This window comes from Bombina bombina, chromosome 4 (genome assembly GCF_027579735.1).
Source record: "Bombina bombina isolate aBomBom1 chromosome 4, aBomBom1.pri, whole genome shotgun sequence".
In the NCBI taxonomy this organism is placed as follows: Eukaryota; Metazoa; Chordata; class Amphibia; order Anura; family Bombinatoridae; genus Bombina; species Bombina bombina.
In genome coordinates this window covers 777,632,067-777,657,521 of record NC_069502.1, presented here as the reverse complement: position 1 = coordinate 777,657,521, position 25,455 = coordinate 777,632,067, and the positions used below count along the sequence as shown (strand labels likewise).

Genomic DNA, 25,455 nt, shown 5'->3' with positions numbered 1-25,455 from the left:
ATCAATAAGAGTGCAAGTGTCAGCAAAAGAGAGTTGTGGGTTTAATGCAATTTGTTGCTGAGGAAGAACCAAATTATCAACATTGGACTCATTGTTAGTCTTAAAGAACTTAATTAATGTTAATTCCCTTATTAATTTATTGAGATCAAGTATGGTTTGAAAAAGATTGAATTTTCTTGATGGAACAAAACCAAGGCCTAAATTAAGTACTCTAGTTTCCAAATCAGATAGTGTGTAGTTGGAAATATTGATAACCATATTTATTGGTATTTCTTTACTTTGGCATTTTTCCCTCTCAAAGTGTATCTCTTCTGTTCTGTCTGTCCTTTCTTTGTCTTTATTGGGTCTATAACTTCCCTGTTTCCCCCTCCCTGAAATTGTTTGGGGTCCTCGCGAAAAACCTGAGGGGTGGATTTATGTGTTTGGATTTGATTAATTGTGGTGCCATTAGTTTTGGGTCTAGTCCCTTGGTCTGAGTGTCCCTTAAGAATACCTTTTTGTGTGGTGGTTGGTACACATATTGCTGCTGGCATGTCTGGGACCTCATCTCTTTCGTTACTAGAATTCGCATCGTCCCCTGAAACATATTCAAAACTCGATGCAAATCTATCCTCATCACTACATTCATTCTCAGAGTCCGAAAAAGTGACCTTTTTGGCACTTTCTGTAGGATTCGAGTTTCCCTCATTTCCTGATTGTTTATTGCGTCTATTGTAACGCCTTCTCTTATTTCTATTTTTATTACTCTTATTTTTAGGTGTTTGATTGTCATCCTCTTCTTGGTTAAACCAAGATTTACTTCTCTGTTTACGTCTCCAAACATATACAGTACCCAGGGAGTAATCCTTTTGATCCCTAATAAATTTTGTGTGCTTTGTCTGTATAACCAATTTTTTAGATTCTTCTATGGTGTTTTTGAAAATCTGTTCAAATTTAGCATAAATATCACAATTAGAAAATCTTGACATTTCATTCTCAATATTGGTAATCTTACTTTTAACATCACACAACAATGTATCCTTGTATTCAATTATTAAAGATATCAGTGTAAGAGAACAATCAGAGAGGGCTTGATTCCATCTAGCTATATACAGGCATATACAGGTGTATGCATATATAAGGGTATGTATGAATGTGTATGTTTGTGTGTATGTATGTACATGCACTTGTGTGCGTGTGCATGTATGCATACATATATATACATTTAAGATGTAGTTATTTCATATAACGTGTCCAGTCTTTTATAATGTGTTTTTTTGCTCTGCTTTGTTCAATTTCTAAAGTCATTGGCATCCTAAATATACAGTTTTTATGTTAATTGTTAACTATTATTTGTATTATTTATCTTCATCTATTTGTTTACTCACTAAGTGTTAACTATCTACACAGAATGTTATTATGGTATGTTTAGGGTTAAATTCTGAAGTCTTGTTGTTTTTAACCAATCAACATATAGTGTTAGACTTAAAAGGGTGCACCTCCCAACAGGTGTTATTCTATGATTACGGTCAATACGACCGAAACCGGTCAGAAGTTTTGTCTTCACTAACCCTGTGTTGCTGTATGTGGTCATCATACAATTTTAAGGAATAAAGCTACAACTGATTTTCAAACTCTTGTTCTGGATATACTTTTTTGTCTTATATTTTGTGGATTGTGGGGAATCCACTTCTCTTGCCCAGAACAAGAACTTTTCAAATTTATGGGATACCAAGTAATAACCTCCTCCAGGACTTGCGCCCAGAATATCATTTGGCTGTGAACAGCGGTATTGTATCACCAACCCCCATTATACAAAGAGTGCCTTCAAGATACGAATATAAAACTCTTAAAAGGAAGAAGTTTTCAACAACGGGACCGTACCATCTGATTGGACACGGAGTCCCCCAGCTGATGGTGACGTCATCGAGGATATCATCTTGTGAATTGAATACAAGTTGCTCGACACGGAGAAGGACTGTACCATCTGATTGGCTACCAAGTCCCCAGCTGACGGTGACGTCACCAAGAGTAAGTGGATTGGCCAGGTCCTGAGCACGTGGTACGCCACACGGAGCTAGCACAGGAAGAAAGGCTTTTGCGGTTTGTGCATGTATGCTACCTTAGGATACCGGCTTATTCCAACTACAGCTCGAAATTGATTGCAGACTCTTCACGTTTTCATCTTTGGTGGGTGAGTGAACATACCGCTAGTTTCTAAAAGCTAAGATTTTATTTAAGCGCACTGGTATTGCTGGTTTTGACTTCATATTCAGAATCACAGATTGCCGGCTACGGGTATAAATACGCAGAGCGGACCCCTGCATTATGGCTTCTATGAACTTTTGTGATTTATGAACTATTCCAGCTACATTAGTACCATTAGCAATATAATTATTTTGCTAAAATTCATACAGACACCACGCTCCTAAGACTGGTTCGCCAGTCTATTTGTTTATAAATATATCAAATATTTAGGAATAAATCTTTCCAGAAACCCAGAACAATGGTAAGATATAAACTTTTCTCATATTTGGAGGAAATGTCTTACTGAGATGCAGAAGTGGAGTAGACTGCCTCTTTCACTCTCGGCAAGGATAGCACTAATTAAAATGCGAACTCTCCCAAAAATTTTATATGTAATACAGAATGTTCCTACTTTTTTACGCAAGGTGGATATTCATAAATTCAATGCAGGCTGCTCCCGTTTTCTCTGGGCCTCTAAAAAACCTTGTATTGCACTATCAAGACGAAAGCACCCAAAAGAAATGGGTGGTTTTGCTTTCCCGAATCTGGTAAATTATAATTTGGCATGTTTTGCTAGAATTGCCTTAGACTGTCTAACTTCAGCCAACTATGTCACTAGCTCCGAGATAGAAGAAAACCCCTTATACTCTTAAAGCACTATTACACCTCTCTCATCATTCAAAGATAAGGGATTTTACATTAAATAATACTATCCATAATGTAATTATGTATTTTAATCTCTAGTAGCTTGCAGATTTTATGCCATGCTATAATTATAGCATGGCATAAAATCTGCAAGCTACTAGAGATTAAACATACTTTTTCTAAATATTTACCTATTAGAGGAAATCCGGATTTTGAAAGTGGTTGTACATTCTCGGCTTTTAGAAAATGGTCAGCAAATAATTTGAATTTCTTGATTCAAATGGTGGATCCGCTCTCTAACGATATAAAAACTTTTGAATCTTTAACCAGAGAATTTAACTTAGATAGGAGATCCTTTTTTGCCTATTTACAGGCCAGACATTTTTATTATAATCAGAAAGTCTCAGAAGGAGATGCCTGGTCTCTGGGCCCACTAGACACCATCGCCAGTAGATTTTCTAGGGGCGACCATTCTATTTCACCTATGTATAGACTACTCTCATCCAAGGATGCAGAGGCAAGAGTTAATAGTCTTCTATGCATCTGGAAATTAGATTTTCCTGAGATTGACAGAGTATTTCCAAAAAAGTTTCAACAGGGTAAGAAAGTATACCCTGCTTTTTTAGGTTTCTCACTCTTGTACTGGTGTGTATGCAAATTGTTTAGAAAAACTGAGTCCCTGAGAGAATCCCATTTGAAGCTGTTGAATAGAGCCTATTTGACTCCTAGTAGATTGGGTAAATGGAAAGGTGATAGTGCTTGCTATAGATGTAAATTTACCTCTGCTGATCTATTCCATGTTTTTTATGCCTGCCCAAAAATTACAAAATTATGGAAAAAAAGTGGAATACTGGCTAAACAGATTTCTGTCTGCCAAAATAATACTTAACCTGTTATATATCTTTTTTCTGGTCCATGATCAGATTCCAAATAAAGCTTTGATTAATACAGTAATTATCTTGGTCAGACAAATGATTTTAGGGATGTGGAAGAATAAAAGTGTCCCCACTATAGCCTCTGTTACACGCAATATCCAATATCAAATATTAGTAGAACAATTTGATCCAGTAATATTCGAAGAAAAAAAAATAAAAAATTATCTAGCAAAATGGGATAAAATAATTCTAGTTCAGCCTAGAGAGGTTCAGCTGCAGATACTAAGCCATTTTCATAAGTCAGCGGATTTTTTGCAGCTAATACTATCAGATAGATACCCCGAATTCTGGAGACAACATCTCCTTTGAGGCTGGGTGATCGGGGGTCGGGGGGGGGGGGAGAGAGTATGGGAATATTTCCTTTTTTTTTCCCCCTTCTCCTGTGTTTTCTTTTGCTGTTTACGTTAGTCTGTTAGGTTTAAGGTTCAAATTGATTGAAAACCGAGTAGTGTGCATATGCTGAACTGGGCTGCTATAATGTCTCAAAGAGGACATAGGCACAGAAAATTAAGGTGCCAAATTTCAATGCATAAAGACTGAAATGGGCAGACCCCATATTTGGCCCTGTAACTTCTGTAGACCCCATAAAACCTGTACATGGGGGGGTACTGTTTTACTCATAGGAGATTGACATAAACAAATATGTGTGTTTTATAGCAGCAAAACATAAAAGGTTGATGACAGAAACAGCCAAAGTGCAGTGTTTGTGCAAAAAACGCATACAAAAAATATGAGCACTACATTTGGCCAGATGTAATGCCTAAGGGGCTTCACAAAAAAATGTGACATGGAATACCATTTTCAAAAGAAGACACCACAGGGTATTCCAAAAGGGCCATGTCACATCTTTTTGTGAAGCCCCTTAGGCATAACATCTGGCCAAATGTAGTGTACAGTCATGATGGGGTAATTTTCATTCCTGGGCTTCTATAATTTGTCAAAGAGGACATAGGTTCAGAAAATCAAGGTGCCAAACTTCCACGCATGAAAACTGAAATGGGCAGACCCCATATTTGGCCCTGTAACTTCTGTAAACCACATAAAATCTGTACATGGGGGTACTGTTGTACTCATATCTGTATTTTATAGCAGCAAAACATAAAAGCTTGATGACAGAAACAGCCAAACTGCAGTGTTTGTGTAAAAAACGCATACAACAAAAATGACCACTACATTTGGCCAGGTGTTGTGACTAAGGGGCCTTACAAAAAAATGTGACATGGCCTTTTGGAATACCGTGGGGTGTCTACTTTTGTAAATGGTATGCCATGATGGGGTTATTTTCATTTCTGGGCTGCTATAATGTCTCAAAGAGGACAAAGGCCCAGAAAATGAATGTGCCGAATTTCCATTTAAATACAATGGACATCTAATTTTTAGTAATTGCAAGATACAGTTGTTTCAATGAATATTGCTACTATCAGTAAATATGACGCATGCTTCACAAATGAAAAAAAAAAGCGGTCTCCCATCCAGGTACTGACTAGGCCTGGCCCTGCTTAACTTCCGAGATCAGACGGGATCAGGTGCATTCAAGGCAGTATTGCGGTAGACACTTAGCGCTTCTTCCCAACGCTTTTTGTTCTTGCTCATGCTGTCATTCACAGTCTGTAAAAAAATTGAAGAGTTTAAACGGGGTTAAAATTTAGATGGCAAATATATAAATACATTATTTATAAATATAATGCCAGTACAGGCCCAGAATCACTTGCTGACCCATGACAAAAAGTAAACATAGATAAAGAGTTTCCTGCCCCTCTTTCTGCTTCTTTACAAAAGATAATTATCTTTAATACAATGGACATATAATTTTTAGTAATTGCAAGCTACAGTTGTTTCAATGAAAATTGCTACTATCAGTAAATATGACGCATGCTTCACTGCTTTAAAAATGAAAAAAAAAGCCTACCCCACCTAGTGTTCCCAGACGGTCTACCATCCAGGTACTGACCGAACATGGCCCTGCTTAACTTCCGAGATGAGACGGGATCGGGTGCATTCAAGGCAGTGTGGCGGTAGACTCTTAGGGCTTCTTCCCAATGCTTTTTGTTCTTGCTCATGCTGTCATTCACAGTCTGTAAAAAATTGAAGAGTTAAAACGGGGTTAAAATTTAGATGGCAAATATATATATAAATTAATAAATAGTGCCAGTACAGGCCCAGAATCACCATGACAAAAAGTATACATAGATAAAGAGTTCCCTGCCCCTCTTTCTGCCTGCCTGCCTACCTGTCTGTCTGTCTTTACAAAAGATAATTATCTTTAATACAATGGACATCAAATTTTTAGTAATTGCAAGCTACAGTTGTTTCAATGAATATTGCTTCTATCAGTAAATATGACGCATGCTTCACTGCTTTAAAAATGAAAAAAAAAGCCTTCGCACCTGGTATTCCCAGGCGGTCTCCCATCTAGGTACTGACTGGGCCTGGCCTTGCTTAACTTTCGAAATCAGACTGGATCGGGTGCATTCAAGGCAGCGTGGCGGTAGACACTTAGCGTTTCTTCCCAATGCTTTTTGTTCTTGTTCTTTTTTTTTTTTTTAAATATCTTTATTAGTCTTAGCCATTGAAAAATAACAATACAGAAACACGATGAATTAACATATATTCTCACACGGCAGGACCAGCAAGGTCTCGCAGGACCACTATAAATCAGTAGTACAACAACACAGGTACAACATTAGCAATCCTATATAATTAATAATGTTTCTGGACCCAACTCCAGCATAGAGTACAAAAAAAATGGCTAATTTTCCACCCTATATACATAAAAATAGGAGTAAAAGAAACAAAACAAAACAAAACAAAAACAAAAAAAACAAAAACAAAAAAAAGGGGGAGGAAATCATCGAAAAGGGGAGAGATCTGGTCCCCCGCTCCTCTGCCAAGAACCCAGGAGAACTACCCCGAAACTTAAGTATTGAGTCTTGAACAAGGTTATTCTACCGCAACCCTATTTCTGATCCAGGAGTCTGGAAATACCCCATCTAGGACCAGTTCTGCAAAACTTATTGAGGCCACGAAGGGTCTCAATATCTGTCTCTGGACGCCACTAGAATATGTCTTAATAATTGGGGCCCAGCCCACCAGAAATTCTTTAATTTTTCTCTCAGATGCAAACTGTAAATGAAAGGATTCAAAAATAATCTGGGCTTGGATGTCCCTTAAGACTTGTGTAAGAGTAGGAGGACTCTTCATTATCCATTTTTTTAAGATATTAAACCTCACTGTTAGTATAATTGTGTTCAGAATACGCCTCCTTTCCCCTCCTTTTCTTTCCGGGAGGAGCAGGACTATATCTTCAAACGAGAAGATAATAGCACCTGAAAAGATCCTATTATACCAGAACTGAATCTTCAACCATAGTTGGGATATCTTAGGACAAGTCCATAACATGTGGCACAGATCCGCCCGGATGTACGCGCAATGTTCACATTGGAAATTTTTATTAGGGAAATATTTGGCCATAGAGGCCGGAGAAAAATAGGCATTATTTAATAATTTTAAATGGGATTCTTTCCAACTAGTAGGCAACGGGAGTTTCGCCACTCTTACAAGACTATTACTTAGCTCCTCAAAATCTATAGGGCTGATATGTGGTAGCCAAAAATTGATCAGTTTATCTTCCTCCAACATCCCTTGCTTAGTCAGCATGATATCGTAAAGAAGCGAGATTGATGCATCCCCGAGGATGAATTTTCTGATACAAGTCATGATCTCAGACCACTCACTTCTTCGGCCTGCCTGCCATTTCTGAGCATTTACAAAATGTTGAACCTGGAAGTATGCAAACCGATGCAGCCTAGGGAGAGAAAACTGGCTTGCACAAAAATATACGAGTGCAGGATTGGCGCTGCCCAATATCAGGCTATATAATTATGCCACGTTGGGAAAGATTGCCTTTGACTGGATCTCCGGGTCCGAGTTGGTTACTACTACTGGTATTGAATCTTATTTTGTTGCACCTTGGTCTCTGAAAGCCCTTATTCACTGTGCTCCGCAGTCTCTCCCGTTGGAGGTTTCTTCATTGATCTCTTTCAGGAGTGTAATCACAGCTTGGTCTAGGATAGCCTATTAAATTGCTTGGAATTGACTCTTCCTTCTCCGAATTCCTACCTATTAGGGGGAATCCTCAGTTCCCGCCCGGCGTGGACCAGAAATGTTTCCTCGAGTGGCAGGTTAAGGGGTTAGAATATGCACATCAATTAGTTGATGTGGATTTACAGATGCTTCCTTGGGAAACAATTAGGGAACAGTTTTCTCTCCCTAGGCTCTTCTTGCTCATGCTGTCATTCACAGTCTGTAAAAAATTGAAGAGTTAAAACGGGGTTAAAATTTAGATGGCAAATATATAAATAAATTAATAAATAGTGCCAGTACAGGCCCAGAATCACTTGCTGACCCATGACAAAAAGAATACATAGATAAAGAGTTCCCTGCCCCTCTTTCTGCCTGCCTGCCTGTCTGTCTGTCTTTACAAAAGATAATTATCTTTAATACAATGGACATCTAATTTTTAGTAATTGCAAGCTACAGTTGTTTCAATGAATATTGCTACTATCAGTAAATATGAGGCATGCTTCACTGCTTTAAAAATGAAAAAAAAAGCCTACCGCACCTGGTGTTCCCAGGCGGTCTCCCATCCAGGTACTGACCAGGCCTGGCCCTGCTTAACTTCCGAGATCAGACGGGATCGGGTGCATTCAAGGCAGTGTGGCGGTAGACACTTAGCGCTTCTTCCCAAAGCTTTTTGTTCTTGCTCATGCTGTCATTCACAGTCTGTAAAAAATTGAAGAGTTAAAACGGGGTTAAAATTTAGATGGCAAATATATAAATAAATTAATAAATAGTGCCAGTACAGGCCCAGAATCACTTGCTGACCCATGACAAAAACTATACATAGATAAAGAGTTTCCTGCCCCTCTTTCTGCCTGCCTGCCTGTCTGTCTGTCTTTACAAAAGATAATTATCTTTAATACAATGGACATCTAATTTTTAGTAATTGCAAGCTACAGTTGTTTCAATGAATATTGCTACTATCAGTAAATATGACGCATGCTTCACTGCTTTAAAAATGAAAAAAAAAAGCCTACCGCACCTGGTGTTCCCAGGCGGTCTCCCATCCAGGTACTGACCAGGCCTGGCCCTGCTTAACTTCCGAGATCAGACGGGATCGGGTGCATTCAAGGCAGTGTGGCGGTAGACACTTAGCGCTTCTTCCCAAAGCTTTTTGTTCTTGCTCATGCTGTCATTCACAGTCTGTAAAAAATTGAAGAGTTAAAACGGGGTTAAAATTTAGATGGCAAATATATAAATAAATTAATAAATAGTGCCAGTACAGGCCCAGAATCACTTGCTGACCCATGACAAAAACTATACATAGATAAAGAGTTTCCTGCCCCTCTTTCTGCCTGCCTGCCTGTCTGTCTGTCTGTCTTTACAAAAGATAATTATCTTTAATACAATGGACATCTAATTTTTAGTAATTGCAAGCTACAGTTGTTTCAATGAATATTGCTACTATCAGTAAATATGACGCATGCTTCACTGCTTTAAAAATGAAAAAAAAAGCCTACCGCACCTGGTGTTCCCAGGCGGTCTCCCATCCAGGTACTGACCAGGCCTGGCTCTGCTTAACTTCCGAGATCAGACGGGATCAGGTGCATTCAAGACAGTGTGGCGGTAGACACTTAACGCTTCTTCCCAACGCTTTTTGTTCTTGCTCATGCTGTCATTCACAGTCTGTAAAAAATTGAAGAGTTAAAACGGGGTTAAAATAAATTAATAAATAGTGCCAGTACAGGCCCAGAATCACTTGTCTACCCATGACAAAAAGTATACATAGTTAAAGAGTTTCCTTCCCCTCTTTCTGTCTGCCTGCCTGCCTGTCTGTCTTTACAAAAGATAATTATCTAATTTTTAGTAATTGCAAGCTACAGTTGTTTCAATGAATATTGCCACTATCAGTAAATATGACGCATGCTTCACTGCTTTAAAAATGAAAAAAAAAGCCTAACGCACATGCTGACCCATGACAAAAAGTATACATAGATAAAGAGTTCCCTGCCCCTCTTTCTGCCTGCCTGTCTGTCTGTCTTTACAAAAGATAATTATTTTTAATACAATGGACATCTAATTTTTAGTAATTGCAAGCTACAGTTGTTTCAATGAATATTGCTACTATCAGTAAATATGACACATGCTTCACTGCTTTAAAAATGAAAAAACAAGCCTACCGCACATGGTGTTCCCAGGCGGTCTCCCATCCAGTTACTGGACAGGCCTTGCACTGCTTAACTTCCAAGATCAGGTGCATTCAAGGAAGTGTGGCAGTACACACTTAGCACGTCTTCCCAACGCTTTTTGTTCTTGCTCATGCTGTCATTCACAGTCTGTAAAAATTTGAAGAGTTAAAACGGGGTTAAAATTTAGATGGCAAATATATAAAAAAAATTAATAAATAGTGCCAGTACAGGCCCAGAATCACTTGCTGACCTATGACAAAATCAGTAAATATGACGCATAGATAAAGAGTTTCCTGCCCCTCTTTCTGCCTGCCTGCCTGCCTGCCTGTCTGTCTTTACAAAAGATAATTATCTTTAATACAATGGACATCTAATTTTTAGTAATTGCAAGCTACAGTTGTTTCAATGAATATTGCTACTATCAGTAAATATGATGCATGCTTCACTGCTTTAAAAATGAAAAAAAAAGCCTACTGCACCTGGTGTTCCCAGGCGGTCTCCCATCCAGGTCAGTACCAGGCCTGGCCCTGCTTAACTTCCGAGATCAGATGGGCATTCAAGGCAGTGTGGCGATAGACACTTAGCGCTTCTTCCCGAAGCTTTTTGTTCTTGCTCATGCTGTCATTCACAGTCTGTAAAAAATTGAAGAGTTAAAACGGGGTTAAAATTTAGATGGCAAATATATAAATAAATTAATAAATAGTGCCAGTACAGGCCCAGAATCACTTGCTGACCCATGACAAAAAGTATACATAGATAAAGAGTTTCCTGCCCCTCTTTCTGCCTGCCTGCCTGTCTGTCTGTCTTTACAAAAGATAATTATCTTTAATACAATGGACATCTAATTTTTAGTAATTGCAAGCTACAGTTGTTTCAATGAATATTGCTACTATCAGTAAATATGACGCATGCTTCACTGCTTTAAAAATGAAAAAAAAAGCCTACCGCACCTGGTGTTCCCAGGCGGTCTCCCATCCAGGTACTGACCAGGCCTGGCCCTGCTTAACTTCCGAGATCAGACGGGATCGGGTGCATTCAAGGCAGTGTGGCGGTAGACACTTAGCGCTTCTTCCCAAAGCTTTTTGTTCTTGCTCATGCTGTCATTCACAGTCTGTAAAAAATTGAAGAGTTAAAACGGGGTTAAAATTTAGATGGCAAATATATAAATAAATTAATAAATAGTGCCAGTACAGGCCCAGAATCACTTGCTGACCCATGACAAAAACTATACATAGATAAAGAGTTTCCTGCCCCTCTTTCTGCCTGCCTGCCTGCCTGTCTGTCTTTACAAAAGATAATTATCTTTAATACAATGGACATCTAATTTTTAGTAATTGCAAGCTACAGTTGTTTCAATGAATATTGCTACTATCAGTAAATATGACGCATGCTTCACTGCTTTAAAATGAAAAAAAAAAGCCTACCGCACCTGGTGTTCCCAGGCGGTCTCCCATCCAGGTACTGACCAGGCCTGGCACTGCTTAACTTCCGAGATCAGACGGATCGGGTGCATTCAAGGCAGTGTGGCGGTAGACACTTAGTGCTTCTTCCCAACGCTTTTTGTTCTTGCTCATGCTGTCATTCACAGTCTGTAAAAAATTGAAGAGTTAAAACGGGGTTAAAATTTAGATGGCAAATATATAAATAAATTAATAAATAGTGCCAGTACAGGCCCAGAATCACTTGCTGACCCATGACAAAAAGTATACATAGATAAAGAGTTTCCTGCCCCTCTTTCTGCCTGCCTGCCTGTCTGTCTGTCTTTACAAAAGATAATTATCTTTAATACAATGGACATCTAATTTTTAGTAATTGCAAGCTACAGTTGTTTCAATGAATATTGCTACTATCAGTAAATATGACGCATGCTTCACTGCTTTAAAAATGAAAAAAAAAGCCTACCGCACCTGGTGTTCCCAGGCGGTCTCCCATCCAGGTACTGACCAGGCCTGGCCCTGCTTAACTTCCGAGATCAGACGGGATCGGGTGCATTCAAGGCAGTGTGGCGGTAGACACTTAGCGCTTCTTCCCAAAGCTTTTTGTTCTTGCTCATGCTGTCATTCACAGTCTGTAAAAAATTGAAGAGTTAAAACGGGGTTAAAATTTAGATGGCAAATATATAAATAAATTAATAAATAGTGCCAGTACAGGCCCAGAATCACTTGCTGACCCATGACAAAAACTATACATAGATAAAGAGTTTCCTGCCCCTTTTTTCTGCCTGCCTGCCTGTCTGTCTGTCTTTACAAAAGATAATTATCTTTAATACAATGGACATCTAATTTTTAGTAATTGCAAGCTACAGTTGTTTCAATGAATATTGCTACTATCAGTAAATATGACGCATGCTTCACTGCTTTAAAAATGAAAAAAAAAAGCCTACCGCACCTGGTGTTCCCAGGCGGTCTCCCATCCAGGTACTGACCAGGCCTGGCCCTGCTTAACTTCCGAGATCAGACGGTATCGGGTGCATTCAGAGCAGTGTGGTGGTAGACACTTAGCACTTCTTCCCAACGCTTTTTGTTCTTGCTCATGCTGTCATTCACAGTCTGTAAAAAATTGAGGAGTTAAAACAGGGTTAAAATAAATTAATAAATAGTGCCAGTACAGACCCAGAATCACTTGTCTACCCATGACAAAAAGTATACATAGTTAAAGAGTTTCCTTCCCCTCTTTCCGTCTGCCTGCCTGCCTGTCTGTCTTTACAAAAGATAATTATCTAATTTTTGTAATTGCAAGCTACAGTTGTTTCAATGAATATTGCCACTATCAGTAAATATGACGCATGCTTCACTGCTTTAAAAATGAAAAAAAAAGCCTAACGCACCTGGTGTTCCCAGGCGGTCTCCCATCCAGGTACTGACCAGGACTGGCCCTGCTCAACTTCCGAGATCAGACAGGATCGGGTGCATTCAAGGCAGTGTGGCGGTAGACACTTAGCTTTTCTTCCCAACGCTTTTTGTTCTTGCTCATGCTGTCATTCACAGTCTGTAAAAAATTGAAGAGTTAAAACGTGGGTTAAAATTTAGATGGCAAATATATAAATAAATTAATAAATAGTGCCAGTACAGGCCCAGAATCACTTGCCTACCCATGACAAAAAGTATACATAGATAAAGAGTTTCCTGCCCCTCTTTCTGCCTGCCTGCCTGTCTGTCTCTCTTTACAAAAGATAATTATCTTTAATACAATGGACATCTAATTTTTAGTAATTGCAAGCTACAGTTGTTTCAATGAATATTGCTACTATCAGTAAATATGATGCATGCTTCACTGCTTTAAAAATGAAAAAAAAAGCCTACTGCACCTGGTGTTCCCAGGCTGTCTCCCATCCAGGTACTGACCAGGCCAGGCCCTGCTTAACTTCCGAGATCAGATGCATTCAAGGCAGTGTGGCGGTAGACACTTAGCTCTTCTTCCCAACGCTTTTTGTTCTTGCTCATGCTGTCATTCACAGTCTGTAAAAAACTTGAAGAGTTAAAACAGTGTTAAAATTTAGATGGCAAATATATAAATAAATTAATAAATAGTGCCAGTACAGGCCCAGAATTACTTGCCTACCCATGACGAAAAGTATACATAGATAAAGAGTTTCCTGCCCCTCTTTCTGCCTGCCTGCCTGCCTGTCTGTCTGTCTTTACAAAAGATAATTATCTTTAATACAATGGACATCTAATTTTTAGTAATTGCAAGCTACAGTTATGACGCATGCTTTACTGCTTTAAAAATGAAAAAAAAAAGCCTACCACATCTGGTGTTCCCAGGCAGTCCCCCATCCAGGTACTGACTAGGCCTGGCCCTGCTTAACTTCCGAGATCAGACGGTATCGGGTGCATTCAATGCAGTGTGGTGGTAGACACGTAGCACTTCTTCCCAACGCTTTTTGTTCTTGCTCATGCTGTCATTCACAGTCTGTAAAAAATTGAGGAGTTAAAACAGGGTTAAAATAAATTAATAAATAGTGCCAGTACAGACCCAGAATCACTTGTCTACCCATGACAAAAAGTATACATAGTTAAAGAGTTTCCTTCCCCTCTTTCCGTCTGCCTGCCTGCCTGTCTGTCTTTACAAAAGATAATTATCTAATTTTTGTAATTGCAAGCTACAGTTGTTTCAATGAATATTGCCACTATCAGTAAATATGACGCATGCTTCACTGCTTTAAAAATGAAAAAAAAAGCCTAACGCACCTGGTGTTCCCAGGCGGTCTCCCATCCAGGTACTGACCAGGACTGGCCCTGCTCAACTTCCGAGATCAGACAGGATCGGGTGCATTCAAGGCAGTGTGGCGGTAGACACTTAGCTTTTCTTCCCAACGCTTTTTGTTCTTGCTCATGCTGTCATTCACAGTCTGTAAAAAATTGAAGAGTTAAAACAGGGTTAAAATTTAGATGGCAAATATATAAATAAATTAATAAATAGTGCCAGTACAGGCCCAGAATCACTTGCCTACCCATGACATAAAGTATACATTGATAAAGAGTTTCCTGCCCCTCTTTCTGCCTGCCTGCCTGTCTGTCTGTCTTTACAAAAGATAATTATCTTTAATACAATGGACATCTAATTTTTAGTAATTGCAAGCTACAGTTGTTTCAATGAATATTGCTACTATCAGTAAATATGACGCATGCCTCACTGCTTTAAAAATGAAAAAAAAATCCTACCGCACCTGGTGTTCCCAGGCGGTCTCCCATCCAGGTTCTGACCAGGCCTGGCCCTGCTTAACTTCCAAGATCAGAGGGGATCAGGTGCATTCAAGGCAGTGTGGCGGTAGACACCTAGCGCTTCTTCCCAACGCTTTTTGTTCTTGCTCATGCTGTCATTCACAGTCTGTAAAAAATTGAAAAGTTAAAACGGGGTTAAAATTTAGATGGCAAATATATAAATAAATTAATAAATAGTGCCAGTACAGGCCCAGAATCACTTGCTGACCAATGACAAAAAGTATACATAGATAAAGAGTTCTGTGCCCCTCTTTCTGCCTGCCTGCCTGTCTGTCTGTCTGTCTTTACAAACGATAATTATCTTTAATACAATGTACATCTAATTTTTAGTAATTGCAAGCTACAGTTGTTTCAATGAATATTGGTACAATCAGTAAATATGACGCATGCTTCACTGCTTTAAAAATGAAAAAAAAGTCTACCGCACCTTGTGTTCCCAGGCGGTCTCCCATCCAGGTACTGACCAGGCCTGGTCCTGCCTAACTTCCGGGATCAGACGGGATCAGGTGCATTCAAGGCAGCGTGGCGGTAGACACTTAGTGCTTCTTCCCAACGCTTTTTGTTCTTGCTCATGCTGTCATTCACAGTCTGGAAAAAATTGAAGAGTTAAAACGGGGTTAAAATTTAGATGGCAAATATATTAAAAAATTAATAAATAGTGCCAGTACAGGCCCAGAATCACATGCTGACCCATGACAAAAAGTATACATAGATAAAGAGTTCCCTGCCCCTCTTTCTGCCTGCCTGTCTGTCTGTCTTTACAAAAGATAATTATTTTTAATACAATGGACATCTAATTTTTAGTAATTGCAAGCTACAGTTGTTTCAATGAATATTGCTACTATCAGTAAATATGACGCATGCTTCACTGCTTTAAAAATGAAAAAACAAGCCTACCGCACACGGTGTTCCTAGGCGGTCTTTCATCCAGGTACTGGACAGGCCTGGCACTGCTTAACTTCCAAGATCAGATGGGATCAGGTGCATTCAAGGAAGTGTGGCAGTAGACACTTAGCACTTCTTCCCAACGCTTTTTGTTCTTGCTCATGCTGTCATTGACAGTCTGTAAAAATTTGAAGAGTTAAAACAGGGTTAAAATTTAGATGGCAAATATATAAAAAAAAATTAATAAATAGTGCCAGTACAGGCCCTGAATCACTTGCTGACCTATGACAAAATCAGTAAATATGACGCATAGATAAAGAGTTTCCTGCCCCTCGTTCTGCCTGCCTGCCTGCCTGTCTGTCTTTACAAAAGATAATTATCTTTAATACAATGGACATCTAATTTTTAGTAATTGCAAGCTACAGTTGTTTCAATGAATATTGCTACTATCAGTAAATATGATGCATGCTTCACTGCTTTAAAAATGAAAAAAAAAGCCTACTGCACCTGGTGTTCCCAGGTGGTCTCCCATCCAGTCACTGAACAGGCCTGGCCCTGCTTAACTTCCGAAATCAGATGCATTTAAGGAAGTGTGGCGATAGACACTTAGCGCTTCTTCCCGATGCTTTTTGTTCTTGCTCATGCTGTCATTCACAGTCTGTAAAAAATTGAAAAGTTAAAACGGGGTTAAAATTTAGATGGCAAATATATAAATAAATTAATAAATAGTGCCAGTACAGGCCCAGAATCACTTGCCTACCCATGACAAAAAGTATACATAGATAAAGAGTTTCCTGCCCCTCTTTCTGCCTGCCTGCCTGTCTGTCTGTCTTTACAAAAGATAATTATCTTTAATACAATGGACATCTAATTTTTAGTAATTGCAAGCTACAGTTGTTTCAATGAATATTGCTACTATCAGTAAATATGATGCATGCTTCACTGCTTTAAAAATGAAAAAAAAAGCCTACCACATCTGGTGTTCCCAGGCGGTCTCCCATCCAGGTACTGACCAGGTCTGGCCCTGCTTAACTTCCGAGATCAGGTGCATTCAAGGCAGTGTGGTGGTAGACACTTAGCGTTTCTTCCCAACGCTTTTTGTTCTTGCTCATGCTGTCATTCACAGTCTGTAAAAAATTGAAGAGTTAAAACGGGGTTAAAATTTAGATGGCAAATATATAAATAAATTAATAAATAGTGCCAGTACAGGCCCAGAATCACTTGCCTACCCATGACAAAAAGTATACATAGATAAAGAGTTTCCTGTCCCTCTTTCTGTCTGCCTGCCTGCCTGCCTGTCTGTCTTTACAAAAGATAATTATCTAATTTTTAGTAATTGCAAGCTACAGTTGTTTCAATGAATATTGCTACTATCAGTAACTATGACGCATGCTTCACTGCTTTGAAAATGAAAAAAAAAAAGCTTACTGCAACTGGTGTTCCCAGGTGGTCTCCCATCCAGGTACTGACCAGGCATGGCCCTGCTTAACTTCCGAGATCGGGTGCATTCAAGGCAGTGTGGCGGTATTCACTTAGTGCTTCTTCCCAACGCTTTATGTTCTTGCTCATGCTGTCATTCACAGTCTGTAAAAAATTGAAGAGTTAAAACGGGGTTAAAATTTAGATGGCAAATATATAAATAAATTAATAAATAGTGCCAGTACAGGCCCAGAATCACTTGCCTACCCATGACAAAAAGTATACATAGATAAAGAGTTTCCTGCCCCTCTTTCTGCCTGCCTGCCTGTCTGTCTGTCTTTACAAAAGATAATTATCTTTAATACAATGGACATCTAATTTTTAGTAATTGCAAGCTACAGTTGTTTCAATGAATATTGCTACTATCAGTAAATATGATGCATGCTTCACTGCTTTAAAAATGAATAAAAAAGCCTACTGCACCTGGTGTTCCCAGGCTGTCTCCCATCCAGGTACTGACCAGGCCTGGCCCTGCTTAACTTCCGAGATCAGGTGCATTCAAGGCAGTGTGGCGGTAGACACTTAGCTCTTCTTCCCAATGCTTTTTGTTCTTGCTCATGCTGTCATTCACAGTCTGTAAAAAATTGAAGAGTTAAAACAGGGTTAAAATTTAGATGGCAAATATATAAATAAATTAATAAATAGTGCCAGTACAGGCCCAGAATTACTTGCCTACCCATGACAAAAAGTATACATAGATAAAGAGTTTCCTGACCCTCTTTCTGCCTGCCTGCCTGTCTGTCTGTCTTTACAAAAGATAATTATCTTTAATACAATGGACATCTAATTTTTAGTAATTGCAAGCTACAGTTGTTTCAATGAATATTGCTACTATCAGTAAATATGACGCATGCTTTACTGCTTTAAAAATGAAAAAAAAAGCCTACCACATCTGGTGTTCCCAGGCAGTCCCCCATCCAGGTACTGACCAGGCCTGGCCCTGCTTAACTTCCGAGATCAGACGGTATCGGGTGCATTCAATGCAGTGTGGTGGTAGACACTTAGCACTTCTTCCCAACGCTTTTTGTTCTTGCTCATGCTGTCATTCACAGTCTGTAAAAAATTGAAGAGTTAAAACGGGGTTAAAATAAATTAATAAATAGTGCCAGTACAGGCCCAGAATCACTTGTCTACCCATGACAAAAAGTATACATAGTTAAAGAGTTTCCTTCCCCTCTTTCTGTCTGCCTGCCTGCCTGTCTGTCTTTACAAAAGATAATTATCTAATTTTTAGTAATTGCAAGCTACAGTTGTTTCAATGAATATTGCCACTATCAGTAAATATGACGCATGCTTCACTGCTTTAAAAATGAAAAAAAAAGCCTAACGCACCTGGTGTTCCCAGGCGGTCTCCCATCCAGGTACTGACCAGGCCTGGCCCTGCTCAACTTCCGAGATCAGACAGTATCGGGTGCATTCAAGGCAGTGTGGTAGTAGACACTTAGCGCTTCTTCCCAACGCTTTTTGTTCTTGCTCATGCTGTCATTCACAGTCTGTAAAAAATTGAAGAGTTAAAACAGGGTTAAAATTTAGATGGCAAATATATAAATAAATTAATAAATAGTGCCAGTACAGGCCCAGAATCACTTGCCTACCCATGACAAAAAGTATACATAGATAAAGAGTTTCCTGCCCCTCTTTCTGCCTGCCTGCCTGTCTGTCTGTCTTTACAAAAGATAATTATCTTTAATACAATGGACATCTAATTTTTAGTAATTGCAAGCTACAGTTGTTTCAATGAATATTGCTACTATCAGTAAATATGACGCATGCCTCACTGTTTTAAAAATGAAAAAAAAAATCCTACCGCACCTGGTGTTCCCAGGCAGTCTCCCATCCAGGTTCTGACCAGCCCTGGCCCTTCTTAACTTCCAAGATCAGACGGGATCAGGTGCATTCAAGGCAGTGCGGCTGTAGACACTTATTGCTTCTTCCCAACGCTTTTTGTTCTTGCTCATGCTGTCATTCACAGTCTGTAAAAAATTTGAAGAGTTAAAACGGGGTTAAAATTTAGATGGCAAATATATAAATAAATTAATAAATAGTGCCAGTACAGGCCCAGAATCACTTGCTGACCAATGACAAAAAGTATACATAGATAAAAAGTTCCGTGCCCCTCTTTCTGCCTGCCTGCCTGCCTGTCTGTCTGTCTTTACAAAAGATAATTATTTTTAATACAATGGACATCTAATTTTTAGTAATTGCAAGCTACAGTTGTTTCAATGAATATTGCTACTATCAGTAAATATGACGCATGCTTCACTGCTTTAAAAATGAAAAAACAAGCCTACCGCACATGGTGCTCCAAAGCGGTCTCCGATCCAGGTACTGGACAGGCCTGGCACTGCTTAACTTCCAAGATCAGACGGAATCAGGTGCATTCAAGGAAGTGTGGCAGTACACACTTAGCACTTCTTCCCAACGCTTTTTGTTCTTGCTCATGCTGTCATTCACAGTCTGTAAAAATTTGAAGAGTTAAAACGGGGTTAAAATTTAGATGGCAAATATATAAAAAAATACAATGGACATCTAATTTTTAGTAATTGCAAGCTACAGTTGTTTCAATGAATATTGCTACTATCAGTAAATATGATGCATGCTTCACTGCTTTAAAAATGAAAAAAAAAGCCTACCGTACCTGGTGTTCCCAGGGGGTATCCCATCCAGGTTCTGACCAGGCCTGGCCCTGCTTAACTTCCAAGATCAGGTGCATTCAAGACAGTGTGGCGGTAGACACTTAGCGCATCTTCCCAACGCTTTTTGTTCTTGCTCATGCTGTCATTCACAGTCTGTAAAAAATTGAAAAGTTAAAACGGGGTTAAAATTTAGATGGCAAATATATAAATAAATTAATAAATAGTGCCAGTACAGGCCCAGAATCACTTGCTGACCAATGACAAAAAGTATACATAGATAAAAAGTTCCGTGCCCCTCTTTCTGCCTGCCTGCCTGTCTGTCTGGCAAAAGATAATTATCTTTAATACAATGGACATCTAATTTTTAGTAATTGCAAGCTACAGTTGTTTCAATGAATATTGGTACTATCAGTAAATATGACGCATGCTTCACTGCTTTAAAAATGAAAAAAAAAGTCTACCGCACCTTGTGTTCCCAGGCGGTCTCCCATCCAGGTACTGACCAGGCCTGGCCCTGCCTAACTTCCGAGATCAGACGGGATCAGGTGCATTCAAGGCAGCGTGGCGGTAGACACTTAGCGCTTCTTCCCAACGCTTTTTGTTCTTGCTCATGCTGTCATTCACAGTCTGGAAAAAATTGAAGAGTTAAAACGGGGTTAAAATTTAGATGGCAAATATATAAATAAATTAATAAATAGTGCCAGTACAGGCCCAGAATCACATGCTGACCCATGACAAAAAGTATACATAGATAAAGAGTTCCCTGCCCCTCTTTCTGCCTGCCTGTCTGCCTGTCTTTACAAAAGATAATTATTTTTAATACAATTGACATCTAATTTTTAGTAATTGCAAGCTACAGTTGTTTCAATGAATATTGCTACTATCAGTAAATATGACGCATGCTTCACTGCTTTAAAAATGAAAAAACAAGCCTACCGCACAGGGTGCTCCCAGGCGGTCTCCCATCCAGGTACTGGACAGGCTTGGCACTGCTTAACTTCCAAGATCAGACGGGATCAGGTGCATTCAAGGAAGTGTGGCAGTACACACTTAGCACTTCTTCCCAACGCTTTTTGTTCTTGCTCATGCTGTCATTCACAGTCTGTAAAAATTTGAAGAGTTAAAACGGGGTTAAAATTTAGATGGCAAATATATAAAAAAATTAATAAATAGTGCCAGTACAGGCCCAGAATCACTTGCTGACCTATGACAAAATCAGTAAATATGACGCATAGATAAAGAGTTTCCTGCTCCTCTTTCTGCCTGTCTGTCTTTACAAAAGATAATTATCTTTAATACAATGGACATCTAATTTTTAGTAATTGCAAGCTACAGTTGTTTCAATGAATATTGCTACTATCAGTAAATATGATGCATGCTTCACTGCTTTAAAAATGAAAAAAAAAGCCTACTGCACCTGGTGTTCCCAGGTGGTCTCCCATCCAGTCACTGAACAGGCCTGGCCCTGCTTAACTTCCGAGATCAGATGCATTCAAGGAAGTGTGGCGATAGACACTTAGCGCTTCTTCCTGATGCTTTTTGTTCTTGCTCATGCTGTCATTCACAGTCTGTAAAAAATTGAAAAGTTAAAACGGGGTTAAAATTTAGATGGCAAATATATAAATAAATTAATAAATAGTGCCAGTACAGGCCCAGAATCACTTGCCTACCCATGACAAAAAGTATACATAGATAAAGAGTTTCCTGCCCCTCTTTCTGCCTGCCTGCCTGCCTGTCTGTCTTTACAAAAGATAATTATCTTTTTTTTTTTTTTTTTTTAAATATAGTTTTTTATTGATGGTTTTTTGTAATAACAATCAAAACATATGGCACAAGAATAGTATATTACATTTACAAATAATAACTGTACTGCAAGACAATTCAAAACAGTTTCACATCTTTTAGCCATTAATATATTACCGAAAAACCAACTTTTTATATATTTTTAATAGCGACATAATAATTGTAACTGTTATTCCAGTCTCTCGTGTCATGACACCTTCCAAGAGAACCTTGTAGTTACATGTTGACCTAAATATATAATAGAATGTATTAATACAGACAAATTAGTTTAACCTTTCTTTATTGACTAGTATTCTATTACTTTGCCTAGGGAGGATATGCATATGTGGGAGAGGATAGGAATTGTAATCTACAGAGAAGTAGAGGGGGGGAGGAGGAGGAGGGGGAAAAAAAAGGTGGGGGGAGTAAGGTTTCTCATCGATTCCCTGTTTCTTTAGTGGGGAATGTGGGAGGCAGGAAGATATATGGCAGTTACCTCTAAGTTCTAGCTTCTAACTCTATCCACCGACTCCAGATCATGAAGTAAGTGTCTAGTTTATTCATTGAGCTATATACATATTTCTCCATGTTTTTAATGTATTCAACAATATCTTTTACTTTCTTCAACGATTGGGGGGAAAGGCTGTTTCCATTCCTGAGCTATAGCTAATTTTGTGGCTACTAGGACATATATAATCAAAGCTCTATCATGTTCCGAGCACTCTAGATTGCCCTGATGCAGGAGACCCATGGACGGGTGTAGAGGGATGTACAATCCCATATCATTAAGTAGCTGCGAAACACTTCTCCATAATCCTGTGATTCTAGGGCACTCCCACCAGATATGGATATGAGTACCCAGATTACCACAATTTCTCCAGCAGAGGGGCGAAGAAGACCTATAGTATTTATTTAGAGAGACCGGGACAAGGTGCCATCTAGTGACCATTTTATAGTACAGCTCCCATAGTGTTGCACAGTGTAGATATCTTTTGGATCTACCTATCTATTTCAACCAAGTGTCTATCTCTATATCTACCCCAAACTCTCTTTCCCATGCTCTAAATTGGTTTAGTTTGATTGGGTCTGTCGGGGATAATAGAAGGTTATAGTTAAATGAGAGAGTTCTCTTAGATGTTTTATGGGCATATCATCTATATTCCCATTTAGTCATTTCCCTCACCATCTGTCCTGTGAGGCCCCATGATCTCAAGAAACTAACTAGTCTGAGGAATTCAAAATGTAGGGAGTTAGGAAGAAAAAACTTCAGTTTAGCTTCCTCAAAAGAGATTGGAGAACCTCTATTTAGAAGGGCCTCAATTGGAAGTTCTGCTGTCTCGCCCCAGGCCCTAATATGGGTCTGGGAAAGAGTGATCAGGACACTTCGGATACTATAGGCTGGCGAAGGGTGCGGGGAAATGGATATTACATTCTTTTTTTGATCCCACAGTTTTAAAGCATCAATCAATCAATAGTGGGTGATATATTTTCAATGTTTGTCTCATATGTGTTGGGATCCACGGTAGGTCCGACAAAGAGATTCCCTTGGGAAGTACGGATTGTTCGATCTCTTGCCACCTGTAAAAATTATCTTTGATGCTCCAGCCTAGAATGTGAGCGAGCCTCGCCGCATTGTGATGTCAGCCTAGAATGTGAGCGAGCCTCGCCGCACTTGGGGATGCTAGACCGCCCCTTAAAATAGGTCGTTGAATGATTGAGGATGCTATTCTAGGTCTTTTGCCCATCCAGATATAGGCATTAATGATACTTTGATACTTGTTCAGTAGGGGCCTAGGAACAGACAAAGGAATGCATCTAAACAGGTATGTCAATTTAGGGAGCAGAGACATTTTAATAGCAGCTATCCTACCTGTCCACGAGAATTCCCTAAATTCCCAACTCTCCAGTAGTTTCTTAAATTCCGACAGGCGATCAGAAAAATTTCTGGAAATCACGTCCTCTAGACAGGGGCTTAGATAAATACCTAAATGTTTGATAAATGTGGGAGACCAATTAAAGGCATATTTCTTTTTTAGGCTGTATAGTTGCGGGGGTAGGGAGATTCTCACAATGCAGCTTTTATAAATTAAATCTGACCAAAACAGAGGCTTTGTCTATACAAAGCCTCTGTTTTGGTCAGATTTAATTTATAAAAGCTGCATTGTGAGAATCTCTCAATCGTTTTGAATAATGATGGTACAGAAATAGTGGGTGAGGTGAGTAGTAGCGTAATATCATCAGCAAAAAGAGCTATTTTATGACAGGACTTTCCTATCTGTATTCCACTAATATCTTTGGTTATTCTTATGGCCTGAGCTAAGGGCTCAATGGAGAGGGCAAATAAGAGAGGAGACAGGGGGCACCTTTGTCTGGTCCCATTTAGAATATGAAATGGTTCCGATTTAAAACCCGGTCCACTAACTATGGCTTGCGGATGGGAATATAGGACACGGGTTGCTTTTATAAAAGCAGGTGGGAGTCCGAAGATCCGAAGTACTTCCCAAAGATAATCCCACCTGACCCTGTCGAAAGCCTTTTCGGCATCCAGAGACAGGGCCAGGAAAGGGATCTCCTGGGCTTTGGCTTCAAACAAGGTGGACAAAATACGACGCCTTCTCGGTGAGGTATGAAACCTACTTGATCTATGTGAACAATCTCACCTATTATTCTAGAAAGTCTATTAGCAAGAATTTTAGAATATAGCTTAGTATCTATATCAATCAATGAAATGGGTCTGTAGCTTTGGCACAATTGGGGATCTTTATCGGGCTTTAGAAGAGGACTATGATGTTATCAGTATAACTGAAACTTGGTGGGATGATTCACATGACTGGGCAGTTAACTTAGAGGGGTATACATTATTTAGGAGGGACAGGAATAATAAAAGGGGTGGAGGAATTTGCATGTATATTAAACCTGACCTTAAACCTACAATAAGGGAAGATATTTATGATACAAGTGACAATGTAGAGACCCTGTGGGTTGAAATAAAGAGTGGGGGGAAAAATCCTAAAAAAATTTACTAGGAACATGCTACAAGCCTCCCAACATTAGTGACCCGGAGGAAACTCAACTACTTATCCAAATAGGTAAGGCTGCTAATAACAGTGCTGTAATTATGGGATATTTTAACTACCCTGATATAAACTGGGCCAATGAAACTAGTAATTCAGCTAAGGGGGATAGATTTTTAAATGTTCTCAGGGATAACTTCTTGTCACAATTAATAGAGGAGCCAACTAGGAGTAAAGCTATATTGGATTTAGTGCTATCAAACAATACAGATATAATATCAAACATAGAAGTTAAAGAACATTTGGGTAACAGTGATCATAACATGGTCACATTTGAAATCTCTTTTCATATGCAGTGTTTTAAAGGCTTAACTAAGACTTTTAATTTCAAGAAAGCAAAATTCAATGATTTAAGGAAATCATTAAATAATATAAATTGGGACAATGTATTTTCTAATAAAAATACAGAGGATAAATGGATAATATTTAAAAATTTGTTGAATAAATATACATATCAATACATACCATATGGTTATAAAAATAAAAATAAAAAAACTAAGCCGTTATGGCTAAATAAAAATGTGTTAAGAGAAATTAGGAAAAAACGTAGGGCATTTAAATTATTAAAAGAAAATAGTACAGACTCAGCATACAATATTTATAAGGAATGTAACAAAGCATGCAAAAAAGCAATCAAATTAGCCAAAATTGAAAATGAAAAATTAATTGCCAAGGATTCTAAGTCTAACCCTAAAAGGTTCTTTAAGTACATAAATAGCAAAAAATCTAAGAAGGATTATAGGTACATTAAAATGTGTGGAGGGTAGCATGATAAATAATGACAGGGAGAAGGCTGAGGTACTAAACCAGTTTTTTTCATC

General features: G+C 38.9%; 6 non-coding genes and 15 pseudogenes across 6 annotated transcripts; all 21 read right to left on the bottom strand.

Annotated features, from left to right (window-relative positions):
• Nucleotides 1–5,708: 5,708 nt before the first annotated feature.
• On the bottom strand, nt 5,709–5,827 carry LOC128658451 (uncharacterized; annotated as a pseudogene).
• Nucleotides 5,828–6,182: 355 nt separating this feature from the next.
• On the bottom strand, nt 6,183–6,300 carry LOC128658435 (uncharacterized; annotated as a pseudogene).
• A 2,115-nt stretch (nt 6,301–8,415) lies between these two features.
• LOC128658475 (5S ribosomal RNA) lies at nt 8,416–8,534 on the bottom strand. The gene has a single exon (XR_008402170.1). It is a non-coding gene; the product is annotated as a 5S ribosomal RNA (ribosomal RNA).
• Nucleotides 8,535–8,895: 361 nt separating this feature from the next.
• Nucleotides 8,896–9,014, bottom strand: LOC128658464 (5S ribosomal RNA). Its single transcript, XR_008402169.1, has one exon. It is a non-coding gene; the product is annotated as a 5S ribosomal RNA (ribosomal RNA).
• A 364-nt stretch (nt 9,015–9,378) lies between these two features.
• LOC128658572 (5S ribosomal RNA) lies at nt 9,379–9,497 on the bottom strand. Its single transcript, XR_008402247.1, has one exon. It is a non-coding gene; the product is annotated as a 5S ribosomal RNA (ribosomal RNA).
• Nucleotides 9,498–10,992: 1,495 nt separating this feature from the next.
• On the bottom strand, nt 10,993–11,111 carry LOC128658453 (5S ribosomal RNA). Its single transcript, XR_008402168.1, has one exon. It is a non-coding gene; the product is annotated as a 5S ribosomal RNA (ribosomal RNA).
• Nucleotides 11,112–11,471: 360 nt separating this feature from the next.
• Nucleotides 11,472–11,589, bottom strand: LOC128658311 (uncharacterized; annotated as a pseudogene).
• Nucleotides 11,590–11,949: 360 nt separating this feature from the next.
• Nucleotides 11,950–12,068, bottom strand: LOC128658442 (5S ribosomal RNA). Its single transcript, XR_008402167.1, has one exon. It is a non-coding gene; the product is annotated as a 5S ribosomal RNA (ribosomal RNA).
• A 362-nt stretch (nt 12,069–12,430) lies between these two features.
• On the bottom strand, nt 12,431–12,549 carry LOC128658617 (5S ribosomal RNA). The gene has a single exon (XR_008402289.1). It is a non-coding gene; the product is annotated as a 5S ribosomal RNA (ribosomal RNA).
• A 320-nt stretch (nt 12,550–12,869) lies between these two features.
• Nucleotides 12,870–12,988, bottom strand: LOC128658354 (uncharacterized; annotated as a pseudogene).
• Nucleotides 12,989–13,793: 805 nt separating this feature from the next.
• Nucleotides 13,794–13,912, bottom strand: LOC128658382 (uncharacterized; annotated as a pseudogene).
• A 320-nt stretch (nt 13,913–14,232) lies between these two features.
• Nucleotides 14,233–14,351, bottom strand: LOC128658353 (uncharacterized; annotated as a pseudogene).
• Nucleotides 14,352–14,711: 360 nt separating this feature from the next.
• LOC128658364 (uncharacterized) lies at nt 14,712–14,830 on the bottom strand (annotated as a pseudogene).
• A 363-nt stretch (nt 14,831–15,193) lies between these two features.
• LOC128658387 (uncharacterized) lies at nt 15,194–15,312 on the bottom strand (annotated as a pseudogene).
• A 356-nt stretch (nt 15,313–15,668) lies between these two features.
• LOC128658443 (uncharacterized) lies at nt 15,669–15,787 on the bottom strand (annotated as a pseudogene).
• An 840-nt stretch (nt 15,788–16,627) lies between these two features.
• Nucleotides 16,628–16,736, bottom strand: LOC128658421 (uncharacterized; annotated as a pseudogene).
• Nucleotides 16,737–17,553: 817 nt separating this feature from the next.
• Nucleotides 17,554–17,662, bottom strand: LOC128658438 (uncharacterized; annotated as a pseudogene).
• Nucleotides 17,663–18,022: 360 nt separating this feature from the next.
• Nucleotides 18,023–18,141, bottom strand: LOC128658366 (uncharacterized; annotated as a pseudogene).
• Nucleotides 18,142–18,462: 321 nt separating this feature from the next.
• LOC128658404 (uncharacterized) lies at nt 18,463–18,581 on the bottom strand (annotated as a pseudogene).
• Nucleotides 18,582–20,232: 1,651 nt separating this feature from the next.
• On the bottom strand, nt 20,233–20,351 carry LOC128658323 (uncharacterized; annotated as a pseudogene).
• Nucleotides 20,352–20,707: 356 nt separating this feature from the next.
• On the bottom strand, nt 20,708–20,826 carry LOC128658454 (uncharacterized; annotated as a pseudogene).
• Nucleotides 20,827–25,455: the final 4,629 nt, after the last annotated feature.